This window comes from Dunckerocampus dactyliophorus, chromosome 6 (genome assembly GCF_027744805.1).
Source record: "Dunckerocampus dactyliophorus isolate RoL2022-P2 chromosome 6, RoL_Ddac_1.1, whole genome shotgun sequence".
Lineage (NCBI taxonomy): Eukaryota > Metazoa > Chordata > Actinopteri > Syngnathiformes > Syngnathidae > Dunckerocampus > Dunckerocampus dactyliophorus.
The window spans coordinates 29,011,860-29,032,253 of NC_072824.1; the positions used below are offsets into that span (position 1 = coordinate 29,011,860).

General features: G+C 42.7%; 1 long non-coding RNA gene across 1 annotated transcript; it reads right to left on the bottom strand.

Annotated features, from left to right (window-relative positions):
* Positions 1–8,063: 8,063 nt before the first annotated feature.
* On the bottom strand, positions 8,064–19,926 carry LOC129182822 (uncharacterized). The gene is made up of 4 exons (XR_008570696.1): positions 19,597–19,926; positions 14,524–15,256; positions 14,170–14,245; positions 8,064–10,729 (listed from the first exon to the last, which is right to left on the bottom strand). It is a non-coding gene; the product is annotated as an uncharacterized LOC129182822 (long non-coding RNA).
* Between the last annotated feature and the right edge of the window lie 468 nt (positions 19,927–20,394).

Consider the following 20,394-nt stretch of genomic DNA (forward strand, 5'->3'; position numbering starts at 1 on the left):
AAAAACATTCTAAAGTTTTCCCATAACGCATTCATTGGGGTGCTGCAATGACGTCAGCTTCCCTCTTTTTTGCTTTGGGCGCCGGGTCCTCTGGTGGACAGAAGCAGCATTGCGGCGCCATTTTCTATGCTTTCTTTGCTCTCCTCAATGAAATGGTTTTCTCAAACAAAATGCATGGTGGGAACACTTTAAAATGTTGTGTTTTTTTCACATAAAACTCGTATTGATACATGTTTCTATATTTCTGAGGTGTAATGTTTGAGTGTAGTTGCTGTGTAATGAGTTTAATGTTGTTTGTAAGATGAAACCGTGAGTCAGACTGGTATATTGCTGGGCTGACAAGCTCGTCGTGAGTTTTTTCATAGTTTCATGATCGGCTCCTGTCAAAGAAAGAGCTGACTGGTCCTCACTGGACTCGTGCGCGCCACAATATGTCACTTTATGTCGTGAACACGTGTGGCTTATATCAGAACAAGCCTGTCTTTTTCCTCTAACTTCAGTGGGTGTGGCTTATCCACCGGAATTTAGGGTATCTGTAAACTGTGCAGGACTGTGTGCCAGAACTTTTTTAAATGTTCAAAATTTGTGGCACAGATAATCTCTGTGAACTAGTCGTGAATGAAACGTGAACGCACCGCAACCTTTGTGCAAACAATACAGGCGTTGAGTGTCAAAGCGTTCCTCATCGTGTTTTCTTTTCGGAGGGAATTCTCAAGTCATTTCTTCCTTGTGAATTTCTGTTAACAATTGATCATAATGCACAACGCGATAGTGATGGAAATTTTGGCTCTTTTTAGAGAGTCGGTTCCTCACAAAAACATGTGAGGAGCCAAGTGGCTTTTCAGATTTTTTTGTTGTTGTTTTTTAAAATTAATTTATGACCAAATTATGTGTATGATGTGAAATGAATTAGTAATGTAAAAATACATGAAATGAAATGTTTATTATTTAAATGGATTTATTTAAACCTCATTGAACAGACAACTTGACAACTTAAGGCAAAATAGGTCAAATCTCTTCATGCAAATTTCTCACGAACGAATCGGCTCTCAGAGCACCACAGCGTGTGTTTGACCCCGCCCCTCCCCCTGCTCAGTGTGGACACAGACACGCTGCCACACACCTTGCCCAATGACATTCGCCTTTAACAGAAACAAAGACAAGGAAAGAACTAATCGGCACCCAATTCGCTCCCAAAGAGGCGAGCGGGCTCCTGTCGCTCTTAGAGCCGGTTCGCTAGCGACCGACACATCACTAATTCCCATTGGTGTCACCCTGGGTTTGGAGGAAGTGGTGGACCAAAGAATCAGACACGGTGGACAACAGCTCAAGCAGATAGTCTCTTAATTTACAACAACAAAAGAACAATCCATGTAATAAAAGGCGACGGTGCCGGAACTAAAAAGAGCATTGTGAAAAACAGGTCCAAAAGGGGAATAAATAACTGAAAGGCAAAAAGGCTGCAAAGTGAGCCAGGCGACCTGCTAGACCACTGGAGTGCGAGAGGTATGAATAATTCAACCCATTAGTCGTCATAGGTAGACACTCATATAAACACTCACCACTATTATGCTAGGCGTTAGCATGCTAACGTTAGAATGTTAGCACTGCTACTATTATGTGTGACGGTTTCAATGCAGTATTGTCATTGTGATCACTATCATGGTTCATCATTTCATGACTGCTATTATGTGTGATTGTCATTGACAGCGTTGTCATTGTGGTTGTTGATATTGTTTTGTCCTTTGTCCTTATGTGCTTGTTCGTCTTTATATTTGTCATAGACATCTATTTGCTGATGTCGTTCTGTATGTTTCTGTTGTTCTGTTCTTGTTGTCACAATTGTTGTTGTTGCTGCTGTTGTCCTTGCCTCTTGTCTCTCTTTTTTTTGTCCCCCTCTCATCCCCGCACCCCCCACTCTGTTTTCTTTTCTCTTCTTCTCTGTCCCCTCCTGCTCCGGTCCGGTCGCTCCAAATTTGCTTAATAACAAGCACTAAAGTCAAATAAATTCTGTATAACAGGGGAATTGTATATCACACTTCTCCCTGGCAGAGTAAATCTGTTGAGCACTTGACGGCATTTAGATCTACAATTCTATCTGCTTTAAAGGCTGGACAGGGGTAAAAAAAAATAAAACTAAATTTAAAAAAAATAAAAATAGAAAATAAAAGAATGTTAGCACTGCTAGCGTGCTAACATTAGCAATGTAAATATGTCGATGAAAAAAATGTAGGACTGATATTTATGGCGTAAGTCACAAAATGGGGGGGGAACTATTGCACTTGGGAAAACTTTAAGATTTTTAAAACTCATATTGGGACATGTTTGTGTATTTGTATATACGCCTTTTGTATATTAAGTTGCTGTGTGGCGAATTTGGTGCTGTTAGTAAAGTGTTCTATGGCAGATGACACCGTGACTCAGAATGTTGTTATACTGGTGTACATACTGTATCTATCTATCTATCTATCTATCTATCTATCTATCTATCTATCTATCTATCTATCTACTGTAACTATCTATCTATCTATCTATCTATCTATCTATCTATCTATCTATCTACTGTAACTATCTATCTATCTATCTATCTATCTATCTATCTATCTATCTATCTATCTATCTATCTATCTATCTATCTATCTATCTATCTATCTATCTACTGTAACTATCTATCTATCTATCTATCTATCTATCTATCTATCTATCTACTGTAACTATCTATCTATCTATCTATCTATCTACTGTAACTATCTATCTATCTATCTATCTATCTATCTATCTATCTATCTATCTATCTATCTATCTATCTATCTACTGTAACTATCTATCTATCTATCTATCTATCTATCTATCTATCTATCTATCTATCTATCTATCTATCTATCTATCTACTGTATCTATCTATCTATCTATCTATCTATCTATCTATCTATCTATCTATCTATCTATCTATCTATCTATCTATCTACTGTAACTATCTATCTATCTATCTATCTATCTATCTATCTATCTATCTATCTATCTATCTATCTATCTATCTATCTACTGTAACTATCTATCTATCTATCTATCTATCTATCTATCTATCTATCTATCTATCTATCTATCTATCTATCTATCTATCTATCTATCTACTGTAACTATCTATCTATCTATCTATCTATCTACTGTAACTATCTATCTATCTATCTATCTATCTATCTATCTATCTATCTATCTATCTATCTATCTATCTATCTATCTATCTATCTATCTATCTATCTATCTATCTATCTATCTATCTATCCATCGCCACTGACTTCCAATGGGTTGCCAACCTGGTTGTGAGTGCACTGGTAGCTCGTGATTGGCTCCTGCCAAAGAAAGAGCTATTGTTACGGTAAAATTCAGCAGCATTGTTTTATTATTATTATTATTACAGGCTACATGGTTTGTAATATGTTGCCCCTTTCATGTTGATAAATGCACCAACCAAAATGGCAGAGGGGAGGATTTTTTTATGAGGGTTTCTTTTGGATCATTAGTCGTGCAAGTGTACCTAATGAAGTGTCCAGTCAAAGGAACACATTTCCCTCACCCCCCCAGGCTCCTCACTTTCAGAAAAAAATACCATTATCTTATAAATGGAAACAAATTCAACTTTTTAAGGCTCGGTAATTTTGCAGAATGCTTTTGCGCCGCATTTTGCCCCACAAAAAAAACACAAGACTGTTGTTCTCCCCGAGATTGAGTGTATGCTGTGCTGCATGTGTCTGGCAAAAATGACACTGAGCAATAAAAGTTGCTTCTCAAAAGAGAAATATGGTGGAAATATCACCCGCTTGCTGTCACCTGACGTGAAACGCCATAATTCTTTTATGATGTCATTTCTTTTCCAGCAAAGGAGGTTTAAATAAAATACTATGGCAACAAGCAGCTATAGTAAAGTGACATCTTTGACTCCCCCTCAATCACAAGTTCACCAAGGTTGTGTGTTCACAGCCGCTGGTGCGATGAGGCTGTTTTTCTTCAACTTCCCTTCCTGTCAAAATGTGTTTTTCTTCTTTGCTCCTACAGGCGCTTGTTTGAGTGTCAATATGTTGAATCTGTGCAGAGTTTGACACCAGCAGGCTATTTTTACAATCGCCAATGAAAGTGTAAATTTCCTCTGCGTGCACTGAAAACCACGTTTTAAGAGCGTGATGGGGACATGTGACATCACGCACGCTTAGTTCGAGAGCTGACAAACCGCCGGGAAGCCTGCAGGACACAAACACAGGAGACGTTTGTGACTCGTAGTGAAACTCGTGGAATGGGAAAACAGAGTCATGTTTTTATTTTGTTTTGTTTTTCAGGGGAGATAAATTAGGGAAGTAGTTTTCAGGATTTTTTTTTTCTCTTAAGTTGAAATGTTTTACCGTGGAACCTCTGAGGTCAAAGACAGTCGTGTTCTCGTGTTAAACGATGCCAACACGGCAGATAATGAGGTCTGCACATTTGGAAGTGAGCCCTGAGAGCAGTTTTGGACGGCTCTGCACCCTGTGGTCCGTTGACGCCAACGCAAACCGGACTTCCTTAAAGGAGCACCCCCCGCTCTGCTTTGCTCTGTTAACAGTCGAGCACTGGCTCCCAGGAAGTGTTTGTTGGGGTGTGCCCAAAGAGGCAAGCATCAGGATGAAGTGGCCGGAGTTGCTGATTCCCGGCTAGCAGGAGAAAAATATGCTCATCCGTCAACAACATTTCACACAGGACTGTTTTGTGAACATGTGCCGATACAAAGCCGGACTATATGCCAAACTGTTGCTGAAGCCCGACGCCTTTCCAACATTACTTGGTTGTGTCGAAGAGTCAGAAGAGCAAGCTGTAGTTAACAATTTAGCAGTGTTAACTGTCTTTATTTTGAGTAAGTCATCGGACAAAAAGGGCTTTGGCAGCTGTCCGGAAGTCCTCGGGAGCGCTTGGGAGTGTGACCAATCACAGCGGAGTGGGCTTGGCAGGAGGCGTACCTGGAGGAGTGCCAAGAGTGGAGTAAAGTACACAGACCGGTTGTGTGCAGGAAGAGGTGCAGAGTCTGGAAGATCTAGAAAACTTACTGTAAGGTTATCATGTGTAGCTGCTCTACAGGAGTCCAGAACCCAATACAAAGGCCCGAAAAATTAGTATAATAGGTCCCCTAGAAATAGCAATCATATTGATACCAAGTGTAGTATCAGTATCGGATTGATACTGGTGTGATGAGATCAATATTCACAATACAGTGGAACCTTTGTAGGCGTCATTAATTTGTTCCAAAGGTCCCACTCTTACCCAAACAGACGTTAACCGAATCAAATTTACCCATAAACAATGTAAATCCAATGAATCCATTCCCAAAAGCCAAAAATCTGAACAAAAAACACGTTTTTATCATTTTACAATTATAGTTTTACGTGCAGAAAATGAATGAAAGGAATAAATGAACATTTAAGGTAACTCTTACCTTAATTGAAGACACAGTTGTTGACGGGACCGAAAACAGGAAGGTGGTGGTTGAGCTCGCTGCCACTTCGTGTCTTTGAACAGTCACGTTGTCAGTGAAGGTAGGATTGCAAGGTTTATAGTGTGTGTAAAGCACTAACTGTAATGTGCGCTTCCAATCCTGCCACTTCCCCATTACATGTATTATCATTCACCAAAAATTACTCCATACTCTCTATTGTTCTCTGGTTTTACCAACTCTGGTTTTACCATATCAAAGTTATCGCGTGATGTGGAAATATGGGGAAATTACGAAAAAAGGACACTTCACACACAAACTGCACTGCAAAAAAGGTTTGGTAGGATAATCCACAATGTTGGTGAAAGAGAAAATATGGAAATTCCCTGATCTGGTACACAGTCAAACAGCTATAATTACTAGGGATGAGCCAAATACTCGTTTTAGACGCGTATCCGTTACGAATAATGCATTTTTGCCGAGTACGAGCATGAAATGAGTTCAGTTCGTCATTATCCGTAATGGTGGTGAGGTGGTGAATGGTGGCGGTGTGGCCAGTCACACACAGCCACTCCATACAGCCAGAGAAAGGAGCATGCGGTGCATTTCCCGTCTGCTTGCTTCTAATTTGGCTGGTGATATCAAGTCAGTTGGAAAACTTTGCTGGTAGTACTGAATGTGATGCTTTTTGAGGAAACTGCAGGGAACAAGGCTGAGAGGTTATTTCCCTGTTTGCCATCACTGGATGTTTGCATGAATCACCAACCTCACACAGATCATTAAAAAATAAGTGAAACAATTTTAATGCCTGGTACAAGTAAAGGTGCATTTGTTTGGGCAAATATAATGATGATACCAAATATAGCTCGTAAGAGTTTCATTTAAGAGCTGACATCTAGCAACGTCCATGATTTTCTTGATGATAACCCAAAGCACTGGAGTTTTTACATGGATAGCTGTAGCCCTGTACTGCCCAAAAATGGAACTCTTATGAGCTATTTTTGTTGTCATTGTTATATTTGTCCAAACAAAGGTGCCTTTAGTTGTATCAGGCAATAAAATGAACAAGAAACTGTATATAAAGTATTTGTAAAGTTGTGACGGTTGCATGCAGATTCTTCTCGCACTATGCAGTCATGGAGCAACAACGTGAAAAATGGAAAAAAAAAACATAGGTGAGCACATTCCTCCTTACGAAATGGCTCCTGTAACATTCCTACTGTGCTAAATGAGTTTCAAAGAGCAGTGGGGGGGGGGTGTTAACAATTTGTAGGTCGCAAACACAAACACGGTGTCACGGGCGTTGGACGCTCCATGATGACTTCCTGTGTCACATCTCAAGGGCGTTGCATGAAGAACGACCTTTCTCCGTGGTAACCCCTGCCCCGTGGCCCCCATAAAACACTCAGAAGGAACAACAGTCTCCGCCCGTGTGCTTACTGTTTGTACGCCTGTCATCCGTCAGTGTCATCATCACGTGGCGGTGACAACTTCCTGTGTAGGGGCGGCACTGCTGTTTTCATTCCTCAGCCGCTGCAGCGCCTTCCACACCCCCTCGATGTGAAGAAGTGAGCTGTCACGCATGAGGCGAGGCGGCACCTTGAGCCGCGTAAACACGCACCGTAAATTGTTTTCTTAATGCGGAGAACTCAATCTCACGGCCACATTCATCACATATCACCGCGCGCGTTTCTGACACTGCAGGAGCCCAACTAAAGTTTCAGGAGCAAGTTTTACCGAGTCACCTACTGGAGATATCAGCTCAGTTGGAAGAAGGCCGACACTTGTAATCATTGTCTTGATTGGGATTTGTTGTGAGCAGCCGCATTCCTTCGACGCGTCGCTCCTGCTTCAATGCACAAATGAAACATGGACAACTTTGCTGACTGTAATTGATTCTCAACAAACACACGAGCTGTTAACTATTGCTGTCTCTCATGCACATGCACATGCACATGAGCGCCCAATGTCAATCCAGTGCAGTGGAACCTCGGTTAGCCTCATTATTTGCATTTCAGAAGGTCCGACTCACACGGAAACATACTCGAACTGAATCAGTTTTGTAATACTAACACAAAACACTCTATTGTAGTTTTACAATTACATTTTTACACGCAGACAACAATGCAAAATGCACATGAATGACGAATAAAAGGAATAAATGAACATTTAAGGTCGCTTTTCACCTTGATGGATCATGCGACGCATGCCGGTGTTAAAAACACACTTTATTTACTATTTCTTAACGTGTGGCTTTTATCATTCAATAATTGTTTTGAATACATGAATTTTATCTCACTGACTGACTTATTTTTGTGAACTAATTTACTCAGGTTTTTATTGTTTTCCTTGAATTTTACTTGATCTCATTCCGTCCTTTCTGCTCCTCCCGGGCTTCCATAGTATTTGGAATCTTTTTAGAGAGACGGTTCTTTTAGGCTCGGCTCACTAAAAAGAGCCCAAGTGGCTCCTCAGATTTTTTTTTTGTGCTTTAATGAATTTATTACCAAATGATGTGTAAAATGTGTAAAATGAATTACTAACGTAAAAAATTCACAATATCAAATGTTTATTATTTAAATGGATTTATTCAATGAACAGCTACAAAGTTATAATATAAAGTTATGATTCTTGCAAAAGAATGGGCTCTAGAGCACCACGGCGTGTTTAACCCCGCCTCTCCCCCTGCTCAGTGTGGACACAGAGACGCCGCCACACATCTTGATCAATGGAGGCATTTTCGTGATGCAAATGTATTACTCTTTTGGACGCATGTTGTTTTGAGAGAGCCAAACTCTTTACTTAAATTGGCCCAGCAACTAAGCGGTACTCACGGGACCAAGTGGGGGGGTAAGTCATTGATGATGGACTACACTGCTGATGGGGACGTCTTACAACTTCATGTCAAAAAATCCCAATCATCCCTTTAACAGAGCTTCATATGCTCGTCCCTTCCTCGCGAGTCGCCCTCCTCTGTGTGCCAAGCGCTACCCGCCTCTCAGTGGTGGCTGCTCTCAGGCATCGCCAGTCATGATGAATGTGGAACAGGGCCCAGTCCAGGCTCCTGCCATTACCCCGTGACAATTTATTACCCTTTATCTGTAGGCGCAATTAACCCAAGCCCGGGAAATAGGGACTTATCAGTCCTTCATTACCAGGACCTGCCCATGTCCCCATTCTTCTTTGTCACTTGATGCACACACACACACACACACACACACACACACACACACACACACACACACATACACTTGTACATTGTAGCCTGTGTAGGTTCTCAGCGTCTCTCTATTGCTTTGAGTCACCTCCAACGCGCATAAAAGGTGTTTTTCACGACCCGCCTCCCTCCGTGTTCACTGTCAGGAATATTCTCCTGAGGACTGTATTTTAATGTGTGACAATTCTGTTTTAATTATAGCTTTTTTTTCTTAAAAAGTACCTCACCAAAAAGAAGTGAATGTGAAATTTGGAGGAAAGCGTATTTTTAACAGCTGCTGTGACTTCATTTTCAGTGTCAAGCATAAAAAGGGCCAGCCGCCTCACTTGTAAAGAGGCGACAGCACGCACGCCTGTCCTGCAGAAAGGCATTCAATTGCGTGCTCATGCAAGATTTAATTGCGCAGCATAAGGCGGCGATGATGAATGAGAAAACGTGATATCAAGTTTCTTCACCACACAGCAGCTTCCGCGTTGCATCAGCTGACTCTGTTAGTCCTAACCCACACTACAATCAACTGCGAGTCTTTCTGTGTGAAAGCTAGGATGAATGCATTATCCCCGTGTCTCGGGGGGGCATCCTCCTCGTGCACACGATGGCTGACTATTTGCACCGCAGACCAGGTTGTTTGTCGGGACTATTCAGAGCTAATCGTAGCCCGCCGTCCAGCAACTTCCACTGGCACCCACAGCTGGCAGGTTGCTGACATTTTAGACTGTGACAGTCTCCGACAAAATGGAGTGCGTAAAAGCCACAGTCGATCAGGTTTGATCTGAACTGGGTTTGCCAGCTCCCCTGGTCCACAATCCTCACGCTCAGCACGCTCTTCACATTAACTACAACTTGTCAACTTGTAAATATTATATAAGAGTACGACGTGAACTAATGAACGTGGGGCCTGTCTACTTTGCCAGGAGCAGGGAGGGCGCGGGGGGGGGTGACAGCCAGCCTCACCATCGCAGGCGTTTATGAGAGCTGTTATGTATTTTTGTATATGTGGGTGTAAGTTTGGGGGGTGTTCTTCATTTGCAGCACAACAAAATTCCTGTTACATAAACCAGAGACGGTGGTCGCTGGTTCCTCTCCATCTGAAAAGTCTTCTTCTTATAGAAGACATTGTCTCGCCGTGAGTGTTTTGTGCGTGTGCACGTCAAAATAGATTAGAGTCACAGACAGTATCTAATCTGTTTTGACAATGACTTGCCTGTTAAGCTGGTGGGGAGCTGATTGAAAAGCTGGGGTTCACGTGTGAGCCGCCTGATGCGGCGAGGAGGAATCTGAACAGCCGAGACTTCCTGCTGCTAACTGATAGGGACATAAACAAAAAGTCCTTTGCCTTCGGCTCTGCATGGTATATTTTCACTGCATGAGGTTTTTAAGATCACAAATTGGCAGGCGCATACAGTGTACCCTTGGTTCACGTCATTCATTCGCTCCAAAACAGACGCTATCCAAATCAATTTTTCCCATAAGGAATCATCTAAATACATCCATCCATCTTCTTCCGCTCATCCGAGATCGGGTGGGGGAGGCAGAAGCCTAAGCAGGGGAGCCCAGACTTCCCTCTCCCCGGCTCCTCCTGGCGGATCCTGAGGTGTTCCCAGGCCAGTTGAAAGACATAGTCTCTCCAACGTGTCTTGGGTCTTCCCCAAGGCCTCCTACCGGTCATCTGGCTCCTCTCAATACGGAGGAGCAGCGGTTCTTCTCCGAGTTCGGCTGCTTGTACCCGCCATCTTGTCCTTTCAGTCACTACCCAAAGCTCATGACCATATGTGAGGGGAGGAACGTAGATCGACCGGTGAACTGAGAGCTTTGCTTCCCTCTTCACCACCCATGCAGAGCATCACTGCAGACGCCGCACCAATCCGCATGTCGATGTTGCGTTCCATCCTTCCCTCACTTGTGAACAAGATGGGACTGCGCCCTTTTCCGACCGAGAACCATGGACTCGGACTTGGAGGTGCCGATTGTCATCCTGGCCGCTTCACACTCGGCTGCGAACCGATCCGGCGAGAGTTGAAGGTCACGGCTCGGTGAGGCCAGCAGGACGACATCATCTGCAAAAAGCAGAGACCCAATCCTGCTGAGTAAATCCAACCACCTGTCATCATTTCCAGAAAGCTACAAATGTTAACACAAAACCAGTTTTTATACTTTTACATTTATAGTCCGACGCGCAGAAAACACCTGGAAATGCATAAATACATAAAAATGATGAGTGAAAGGAGTAAATGAACATTTAAGGTTACTTTAACCTTCACTGAAGACATGATTCTTAACGCGACTGTCCCGAAAGGCACGATGTGGCAGCGACATCAACCACCGCCACCTTCCTGTTCTGACAACTCGAGTTGTTTTTTAATTCAACAGTGTTTCTCACCTCAAAATGGAGCCAACGAAAGTAGCAAGTGCGTGCATTCTGATGAAGAAAGTGAGAAACACTATTGAATTCAAGAAGTAACTCATGACAAAACAGGAAAATGGTGTCCGTGCGGTGTCTCGCTGCCGTGTAGTGTCTTTGGGAACAAATATAATCTGACAAATAAGGAAGCAGGAAGGTGGCAAACACGTTTCCCCACCATTGTAAATGGATATATCCATAAACTATGGCTGTCAATCGATGAAGATACTTCATGGTGATTAATCGCACTTTGTACTCGCTTGTTGGACAAAAGTGTGGTACGTTACCAGGGAGCAGGTTTGCTTTGTGCGTGATGGAGGCTGTTTGAAGATGCGCTGGATCAGTGGATTTCCAAACTGAACTGTCCTTTTGTGCTACAGGCTTAGTGAGAACATGTCTAAATTGTCTTGATAACACGACACTGTTCCCTTCTACTTTGCTTGAAAAAACAACAATAAAAGCGGTGTCTTGACAAAGACAAAGAGAAGCTCTTAAAGCTCATAACTCCTGCTGCCAGAGGCGCACCTCCAAAACTGCAACAGCCCGTGTTGTTGCGCTGCAGGAGAAAAGGAACGGAGCGCGCATCCAGGCTCGCCGGCGGCTACGTGCCAAAACAAACGTCCGCTGGAAGCCGATGTTTTTCTTTACGACGTACAAGCCGCATCTTGAAGCAAAGATTAGTTTACGGATTACGGGGCCGGTTGCTTTTAGCTGCCGGTGAATGCTGAGAGTTATCCTCCCTCTCTTTTCTTTCATCTTTTCTACTCATTAAACAGCGTGGAGATGTGTGATAGAGCAGGAAGGGGAGAAGAAGGGAGAGATTAGATCCTCTGACACCCTGCTAATTGAGTGATCTCCTTTGCACCCAACCCAGCCTGCCAAGTTTTAATTAGCAACTAATCAAATCAATACGGAGCTTGCCAAGCGAAGAGGGAGGTACCTCGATCACGGGATGGCTGTCTGGATCACAGCTGGCTCTGACCTTTGCACCTGCGAGCTATTAGCCAAGTGACGCTGATGGCGGTTGGACAACCGATTCAACAGAGAGGTTATGGTTTCAATGAAATTAGGATTATAAAGCAACATTCATTCATCACTTGTTTTCTACCGCATATCCACCCCACAGACGGGGTGAGCTGACCTAAGTAGAGCCCGGATTGGTCGTAATTCAATCACAAAAAGCATGAATAACCTCCAACCATTCACACCTGTGGATCTCTAATTAACCTGATATTAGGGTGTATCGATTCATCCACGACATCGATGCATCCATTTATATTCCTGGGATCCATCTACATCGATCTGCGTTGAGCAAGCTTCCATTCCGGACGGCGTATATCAATCTAACATCATTTAAACGGCAACCAATCGATACTAGGAAACACAGCACTGGATTTAAGCATGGCAGGCTTTGTATGGATGTGTTGTTTTTTAGCACTTTTAATGATAAAGACGTCAAAGGTTACTCGATGCAATATGCAAACTAAGGACGTTGTGTACGCCTCTAGACGGTAGTTTACGGTCCAGTCGCAGTGACGCTTAGTGAAAACGCTATACCACCCTCTGTTCATCCTGATTTTGTACTGCATTTTAAACTCCATCATTTATTCTTCAGTATGTCAGCATTATTCATCATTTGTACCTGATTCCATTCCAAAGAACAACGGGAATATTTTTTCGCTGCGCTCTTGGGGTCGCTTTGGCTGGCCGGCCACTCCTGGAAAGGTCAACACTGTTCCATGTTTTTTGTGGATAAAGGCTCTCACTGTGGTTGGCTGGAGTCCCAAAGCTTTAAAAATGGCTTTATAACCTTTTCCACTCTGATAGATCTCAATTAATCTCAGCTAAGTTATGTTTTAACGGGAGGGGTCATCTCTTTTCCACACAGGGACATGTAGCTTTGGATTTTTTTTCTCCCTTAATAACAAAAAGTTTCATTTAAAAAGTACATTTTGTGTTCAGTTCTGCTGGCATTGACTAATATTTGAATTTGTTTGATGATCTGAAACATTTAAGTGTGACAAACATGGCAAAAAATAAGACATCAGGAAGGGGGCAAACACTTTTTAACACCACAGTATAATCCTCCATCTTGGCAGTTAGATTCATTCAGCAGAGTAAAGTTTTAAAAAGTTGTCACACTTGCATTAAGGACATTACACAGGCTGTAACTCAGCGGGTATGTAGTGTGCTCTTCTTGCACACTACACCAGGAGGAGAGCCTCATCTCACGTGTCTGCCCAGTATTTGACCTGGGAATGTGCAAATTCATCCATTTTTGTTTGAGAAAATGTTAAAAATGACTGGAATCATACCGAAAATGCATTTATCACAAAGTTCAATGGCCGAATATTAATATTTATTTGATGTAAGATTGGCATGAGGCATGAAGACAAGTGGCATAGAAAATAAATGAATGAATGAATGAATGAATGTTATCATTTGTTTTCTTATTTTTCATCTTGACAAGTGAGGTCGGCCTCCCCTGCCCGCACGTCGCTGGTTGGAATTCACGTTTCCCGCAAAGAACCGCTGCTCCCCGGTGGAGCACTCATGCAGCCCCACACCGTCATGCTCCCGCCGGCATGCTTGACTGTACGTAGGACACATTGCCTTCGGACTCACTTGTGTTGTCATCTATTTAGTTGAGTCATTTCTAAAAATCTCTAAAGCTGTGCAAGCTGTACATTGACTACTCTAACAGTCATTCATGCGATACCAATTGAAGCTGCTTTCACGTCTGCAGTATCTCACAAAACTGAATAGTTAGTTCAGCAACCATTTTTATTACATGTCTTCAATGCTATAGAAATTAAACGTGGCTATACAGTCATTGTCAACAAGGAGGACACCCCATGGGGGTGTAGACGGGTCACCGCATATACTGTAATGAAATGGTAGCTGAAATATTAGAAACGCATCTGCTCTGTTTGAGTATATTTGTACATTTCAAAAGCTGTGTTAGCATGAATGGACAGCATATCATTCCTGCCGTCGAGCATGTCTGTCCCCCGTATGAAGTGCTGTGTTGTGAAGCAAAGCAGCTTTGGCGCTGTCGTCTGCCTAAGGAGAACGTCAACACAATGTGAAACTGACCTCCCCTGGGGGTGTCCAGCTGGGTCGGACGTCTTCTCAAGCCCCAGGGCCTCCCCAGTTGGTACAGCTGTGATCTCTGCCATAAAAACACACGTTCACAGAGACGTTTGAATGAAACATTAAACACACAACTCAGAACACTTCGAGCAATATTGTATGTAGATTTGATTTAAATGTTTATGTTTGCAAGACAAAAATGTTTCATTTGACAGTGACTGCACACCCTTAGACGTATAAAGATGAACAAACACAGCCACAAATTGTTTGCCGTAAACATTAAATACACGGTGTGCATTAAGAACTGCTCATGAGTTTGAAGGAACAAAGATTTTGTCAGCACAACAAAAATCATACCTGGCAACATTTGCATTATACGATAATTATACGATTCCACCAGCACCTCCCACACCCACTTGCGTGCTTCGATGTGCTACACCGATGTTGCGCAAGTCTTGCTGAGCGGACCGGAAGCTGTGCTGCTCCGGCAGTACTGGAAAGTACTTCATGAAAGCTGAAATACAGGAAAAATATGAGTGACTATTAAAACGGGAGGGCACCAGGGAAGAAGGGCAAAACACGGGAGTTTCACGGGTATCAACGTGTGCAAGAAGCTGATACGGATCTTCTACCAGACTGTGGTAGCTGGCGCCCTCCTGTATGCAGTAGTGTGCTGGGGGAGCAGCCTCAAGAAGAAGGACGCCACATGCCTGGACAAACTGGTGAGGAAGGCAGGCTCTGTCATTGGCACTGAGCTGGGACAGCCTGGCATCTGTGGCAGAACAAAGGACGCCAAGGAGGCTCCTTTCCATCATTGACGACCAGCATCATCCAATGCACAGCATCATCTCCCAACAGACGAGCAGTTCCAGTGGCAGATTACTATCACTGTCCTGCTCCACTGATAGAATGAGCAGATCATTCCTCCCCCAACACATCAGAAGGGGAGCGGTAAAAAGACACACAGGATTGGACTTATTAAATTGTTGTGCATGTCCAGAAGTCCAACTTTTTGTGTGATGGCTGGCTTCCTCTGCCTTTTGGGCGCAGAACGCTTCGTCGACATTGTGGGTTTTGTCGGGGAGAAAACCTGCAACCATAGTAAGTAGTAGTAGTTAGTAAGGCTGAGGGATATATCTGTATTTTTAACATATCGATATTTACTTGATGCGCATATTTGGCTTTGATTTTGTCTAAACTCACTTTGCTTAAAAAATATCGGGATATCGTATATCGATATTCAACCTATCGGGATATGAGTGTTGGTCCATATCACCCAGCCCTAGTGGTTAGCTTCTTCTGTTTCTTCTATTGTTTACAGTATTGGCGGTTAGCAAGCAGCTCACACGATTAGCTAGTTTGCTGGCCATCACCACAACAGGAGACGGCACGGAGGAGATTGGCTGTAGACCACTGTCAATCAATCAGGGCGCAGAACGGGCGGCGCAGACAGAAGAGACACAACAGCCTTGTGGTAAAGCACAGAACTACAACACTCAACTTCCCGCAATGCAGTTCTTCATAAAGGCCAGGCTCGGCCTAAAGCAAAAAGCACTAAAATTGCACCCAAACAAAATCCGCGAAACAGCCTTATTAATAAAGTCACCGATTGGCCTCCCTGTTATTACATATACACTATCGGCTTGTGTTTATCGCTTGCTAATTAACCGATGCTTAACATGCATTGAGGACAATTGCGGCATCGCCTCCACAACACCAGCAGTGGGATCTCCAAGTTAGTCACCTACGATGGGAAACTGGAGGAGCATGATGCCCTTGAGGACTGCTACGGGATGCGGCTGCATCAACATCTATAAATTCACTGCCTCCTAACTGTCATTCATCATATTGCCCACAAGAGGTACGTACACCCACCCCTCGCACCACCTTGGATCACCCTGGTCAATTAGGGGCGGCAGGGTGTGGGCAGTTTTCACGGCTAGCTAGTTAGACAAAAGTCGGAATACCTGATGTGAGGTATAAGGCGGATGACCCCGCAAAGTGGTTGGATTCGTCGGACTGGATGTCGGTGGTGGAGGACGGCGGGTTTGCCGACTGCCTGGGGGGTCCTGCTGGAGCGCCATCAAGCTGCTCTCGCATCCAAAGTCGCCCGATCCTCCTTAGTTTCACCAGTGATTTTGAAAAAGTACGTCAAATATGTTTTTTGTCCAATTTTAGGGTTCCCCTTTCCTATCACGTAGCCCGGGGGTCACCAGCGTGAGCCCCCCCACAACCACATGAGGCACCCGCAAGCCTGCTTTTCGTTCATGTTTTCAGTTAATAATACAATGCGTGAGTTGTGGATATCAGCATTTTGTTGACGTTCTGGTAAAACAAGCATATGTGGCTTGAAATAAGCTATGAAAATAAATGGTACAAAAATGAGCATCCCTTGGCCATTTTCATTTTGTAAAAGTAGCTCTCACCAGAAAGAACGTCGGTGACCCGATATACCCGATAGTACATTTACGCTTCCTCTATGTGATCGATATCGGCCGATTTCACTCATGGATGCTCGGTATCGGCAGCATAAAAACCTGACTATGTTGTTGGACGCAGGAGGGCTTTGGCCACAAAAAGCGAGACAATACCGGTCCTGCATTTACTTGGTATCGGGTCGATACCAAAATGTGCAGTACACACGCAGCCTACTACTGTCTGTAGGTGTGATGGCCGCGTATCACTACCTGTATCCATTACACTGCATACTGTAGTCTCATAATGTCCTCTCAGTAACATTATCTTCAACATCTTTTAGTTTGCAGCTGAAACTGAACAACGATTAAATGTCCTCCACTTACAAAACAATATTGTGTCACTGCAGGAACCAACTCTTAAAAAGTTCCTGTCAGAGTAAGATGTCTTTAATGCAATCTTAGCCGGCATGTTATTAAGTAATCATGAATATTTCAAATCCAAAACTGACTTGCTGCCTGCTTTGGCTTTTGCAGATCCGCTTTTCTTCACTCTTTGGTTTTCCTCCCTCATTAGTGATTTATGGCATCGAAAGAGGAGTGGACTGGATCCGCGTTTCAGACCTTTGCTGCCATTCCAATAAGAACCGTGTTATCTGAGAATCAATCTTAATTAGCCGCCCTGCTTGCCAAACAGCTTGGCCTGAATTGAATGCGGCCTTGGCGCGTGGCGCTGCTGCCACCCTGTGGTAGGTTTGAGAAACTGCAGCCAAAAGTTACCTTAAACCAGGGGCGTCCAAACTTTTTCCACCGAGGGTCGCATACTGAAAACTGACAGGATGCAAGGGCCACATCTTTCCTCTTTCGCCCCCATTTTTGCGTTTTTTTAAATTTTACTTTCTTCTAAACTGTGATTGGCTGGGGAACAGTCCAGGGTGTACCCTGCCTCTTGCCCGTAGTCTGTTGGGATAGGCTCCAGCATACCCCCACCACCCTAGTGAGGTCAAGTGGCAAAGAAAACAAAGGATGGATGAACTTTCTTCTGAAATAATCTTTGTAACTTTTCTTGTGGTAACATTATGATTTTATTCCCATAATTCGCTTTTCCCACACAACCTAATTTAAAAAAAAATTACAACTTCGTTTTGTTTGGTTCTCTTAATATTACAACTTAAAAATGTTTTTTTCTTAAATGTTTAACAGTGTTTATGCGACTAAAATGATATTTATCTTTGTCATAAAACTGCACCTTTTTTCTCCTAAGAATACGACTCCTTTTAATATATTCGTAAAATTACAGCCTTTTTTCAATTTCTGCTTTGTTTTTCTCTAATATTTTGACTTTATTCTTTTAAAATGTTTGCTGATTTTTAAATTTTCGCTGCTGTTATTTTTAAAAAAATGTTTAGCTTTCTTGTTAAATTTTATTTTTAGAATGCGTCCTATGCTGGTATGGCCCCCCGGCCACACTTTGGACACCCTTGCCGTAAACAGTGTTGTCCAGTACATTGTTTAACACTATGCTACTAAAATAACATTTTTCTTCATAAAATGACGAGTTTGTCATAAAACTGCAACTTTTTCTCGTTAGAATACTTCTTTTAATATATTTGTAAACTTACAGCTTTTTTCTATTTCTGCTATTGTTTTTTTCCCCAACTATTTCAACTTTATTCTTGTAAATTCTCTTCTCGTAATATATTATTATTATATTTTGGCAGTATTACCATATTATAACTTTTCCCCCCCAACCGAATTTTCCAAAATGTACAACTTAATTTTGTTGAGAGTAATTAATAGCTGGGTAGTGTGCCGAGGTCATGTTTTCAATGTATAGCTTCTGGATTCTGCTCACCATCATGGCGGGCATAATACGGAAGTGGATGCCACCTTGGTTTACCCACTCATGCTGCCAGAGAGCTTCCAATATTAACAGATTCATGTGGGCTTCAGAATTGAAGTTAAAGTCAACACAGTCACAAATCCTAACCGGAGCCGACCAAAGTAATCATGGAAAACTTAACCTGAGCCCCGTTCCGCCCACAGAAACTAGACCGCATCAAGTGGATTTGTCCACGGCTGCGATACGTCTCCGTCGCCGCCATATTGGATGTATCAAGGCTGCGACGTAAATGACTACAAGTGTGCTTACTTTCATAAAGTTAATAGCTCTCGTTTGTACATTCACACACGCACCTTTATATGTGGGAAACAGTTAGGCACCTAAAATTTGACAAGCATTGTTTTTGGTGCCTGTTTCCCAAGTATATTACTGTATAATGTACTGCATAATTTATTGAGGCAAGGTACATATTTCTCATTGCAAAACCATCAAACAAAAACGTATGAACGGAAACAGGTGGGTACACAAGTTAATTACGCGCCATCTGCAATCTAATGGAAGAGAATTGTTCTGCCTGTCATTAAAGCCCCTCTTCTCCAAGACTCAGCACTAATAGTCTGTTCCCTTCCTGTGTTTAAATATTACACATCATTTTTCTAACAGGAAAAGAAAAGGAAAAAGAACGCATAGTAAAAGTAAAAAAATAAATAACTGCCGGAAACGAATGTCTAAATACAGTAGCCTAAGATACGTATGGGATACCTGATAAATAATACCTTAAAGTTCCTTCTTTTTTTAAAACCACAAATGATAAAAGAATGTTTATCGCTGAAAAAATGAATATGTATCACAAGTTATGACAAACAGGTGTTGATCTAAATGTCCATTCGTTAGTAGCTCTGTCGCACGCTGCTTTCTATCCAAACTGGATTTTAAAAAATGGTTTACTTCACATTCTATTTAATTGGAGAGCGGCTTCCCCAGCAATGCTTGTATTTTTATCATCTCAAGAGATCCAGCTGACACGAAGACCGGAGGACCATGTTAGTGGGTGCCAGTTCGTACACCGTGCTCCTAACATGCACGCCACCATCAGCGGCTCCAGTTGGTAAGGCTTCCCTAGACGTACACCACCAATCACTTTAGATTCTGATAAGTTGTTAAAATGAGTACCAAATGGCTTAGCTTAGCAGCTCTGTGTGCAGAAATGATCACCTCCATCACGTTCCCATCCAGTGAATTAAAGTCTATGCGCAGTGTAAATTTCTCCCCAGTAAAGATCATTTTAGTGATGCAATACAAGGGCAGGAGTAATCCATCAGTTTGGGGTCTTTAACAGCTTGCCGGATCCAGTGCTTAAAGTAGCAGCAGCATTATAAGTGCTGTCAAGCCATGAGGCAGTAAGGTGGTCTGTGTGCTTCAAGCCCACTTGGAGCATTTGGACGAAAGATGTTCCATTAGCAGCCTGTTAGCACTCTTCTATAGGTCACCAGAGCTCTCCCAGGATGACTGCAGACATGACTAGACACACAGACATGGAGCCTTAAGTTCACACAAGACTACATGGGTAGAAATTCAGCACTTTACACAAGCAGCAAACCATGTAGCAAGGATGCTACAGTTCGTAAAAGCAATAAAGAGTATTAAACATTCAAGTAACGTTCAATTGCGCAAGTGCGGTACATGCCCCCATGCCCCCCACTACTTGTAGTTGGTTACAGTGAGGAAACAAAGGTACAGTGGGTACGGAAAGTATTCAGACCCCTTGAAATGTTTCACTCTGTCATTGCAGCCATTTGCCAAAATCAAAACAGTTCATTTATTTATCATTAATGTACACTCAGCACCCCATCTTGACAGCAATAAAACAAATGTAGAAATTTTTTGCAAATTTATTCAAAAAGAAAAAGTGAAATATCACATGGTCGTAAGTATTCCGACCCTGTGCTCAGGGTGTGAATACTTACTTTG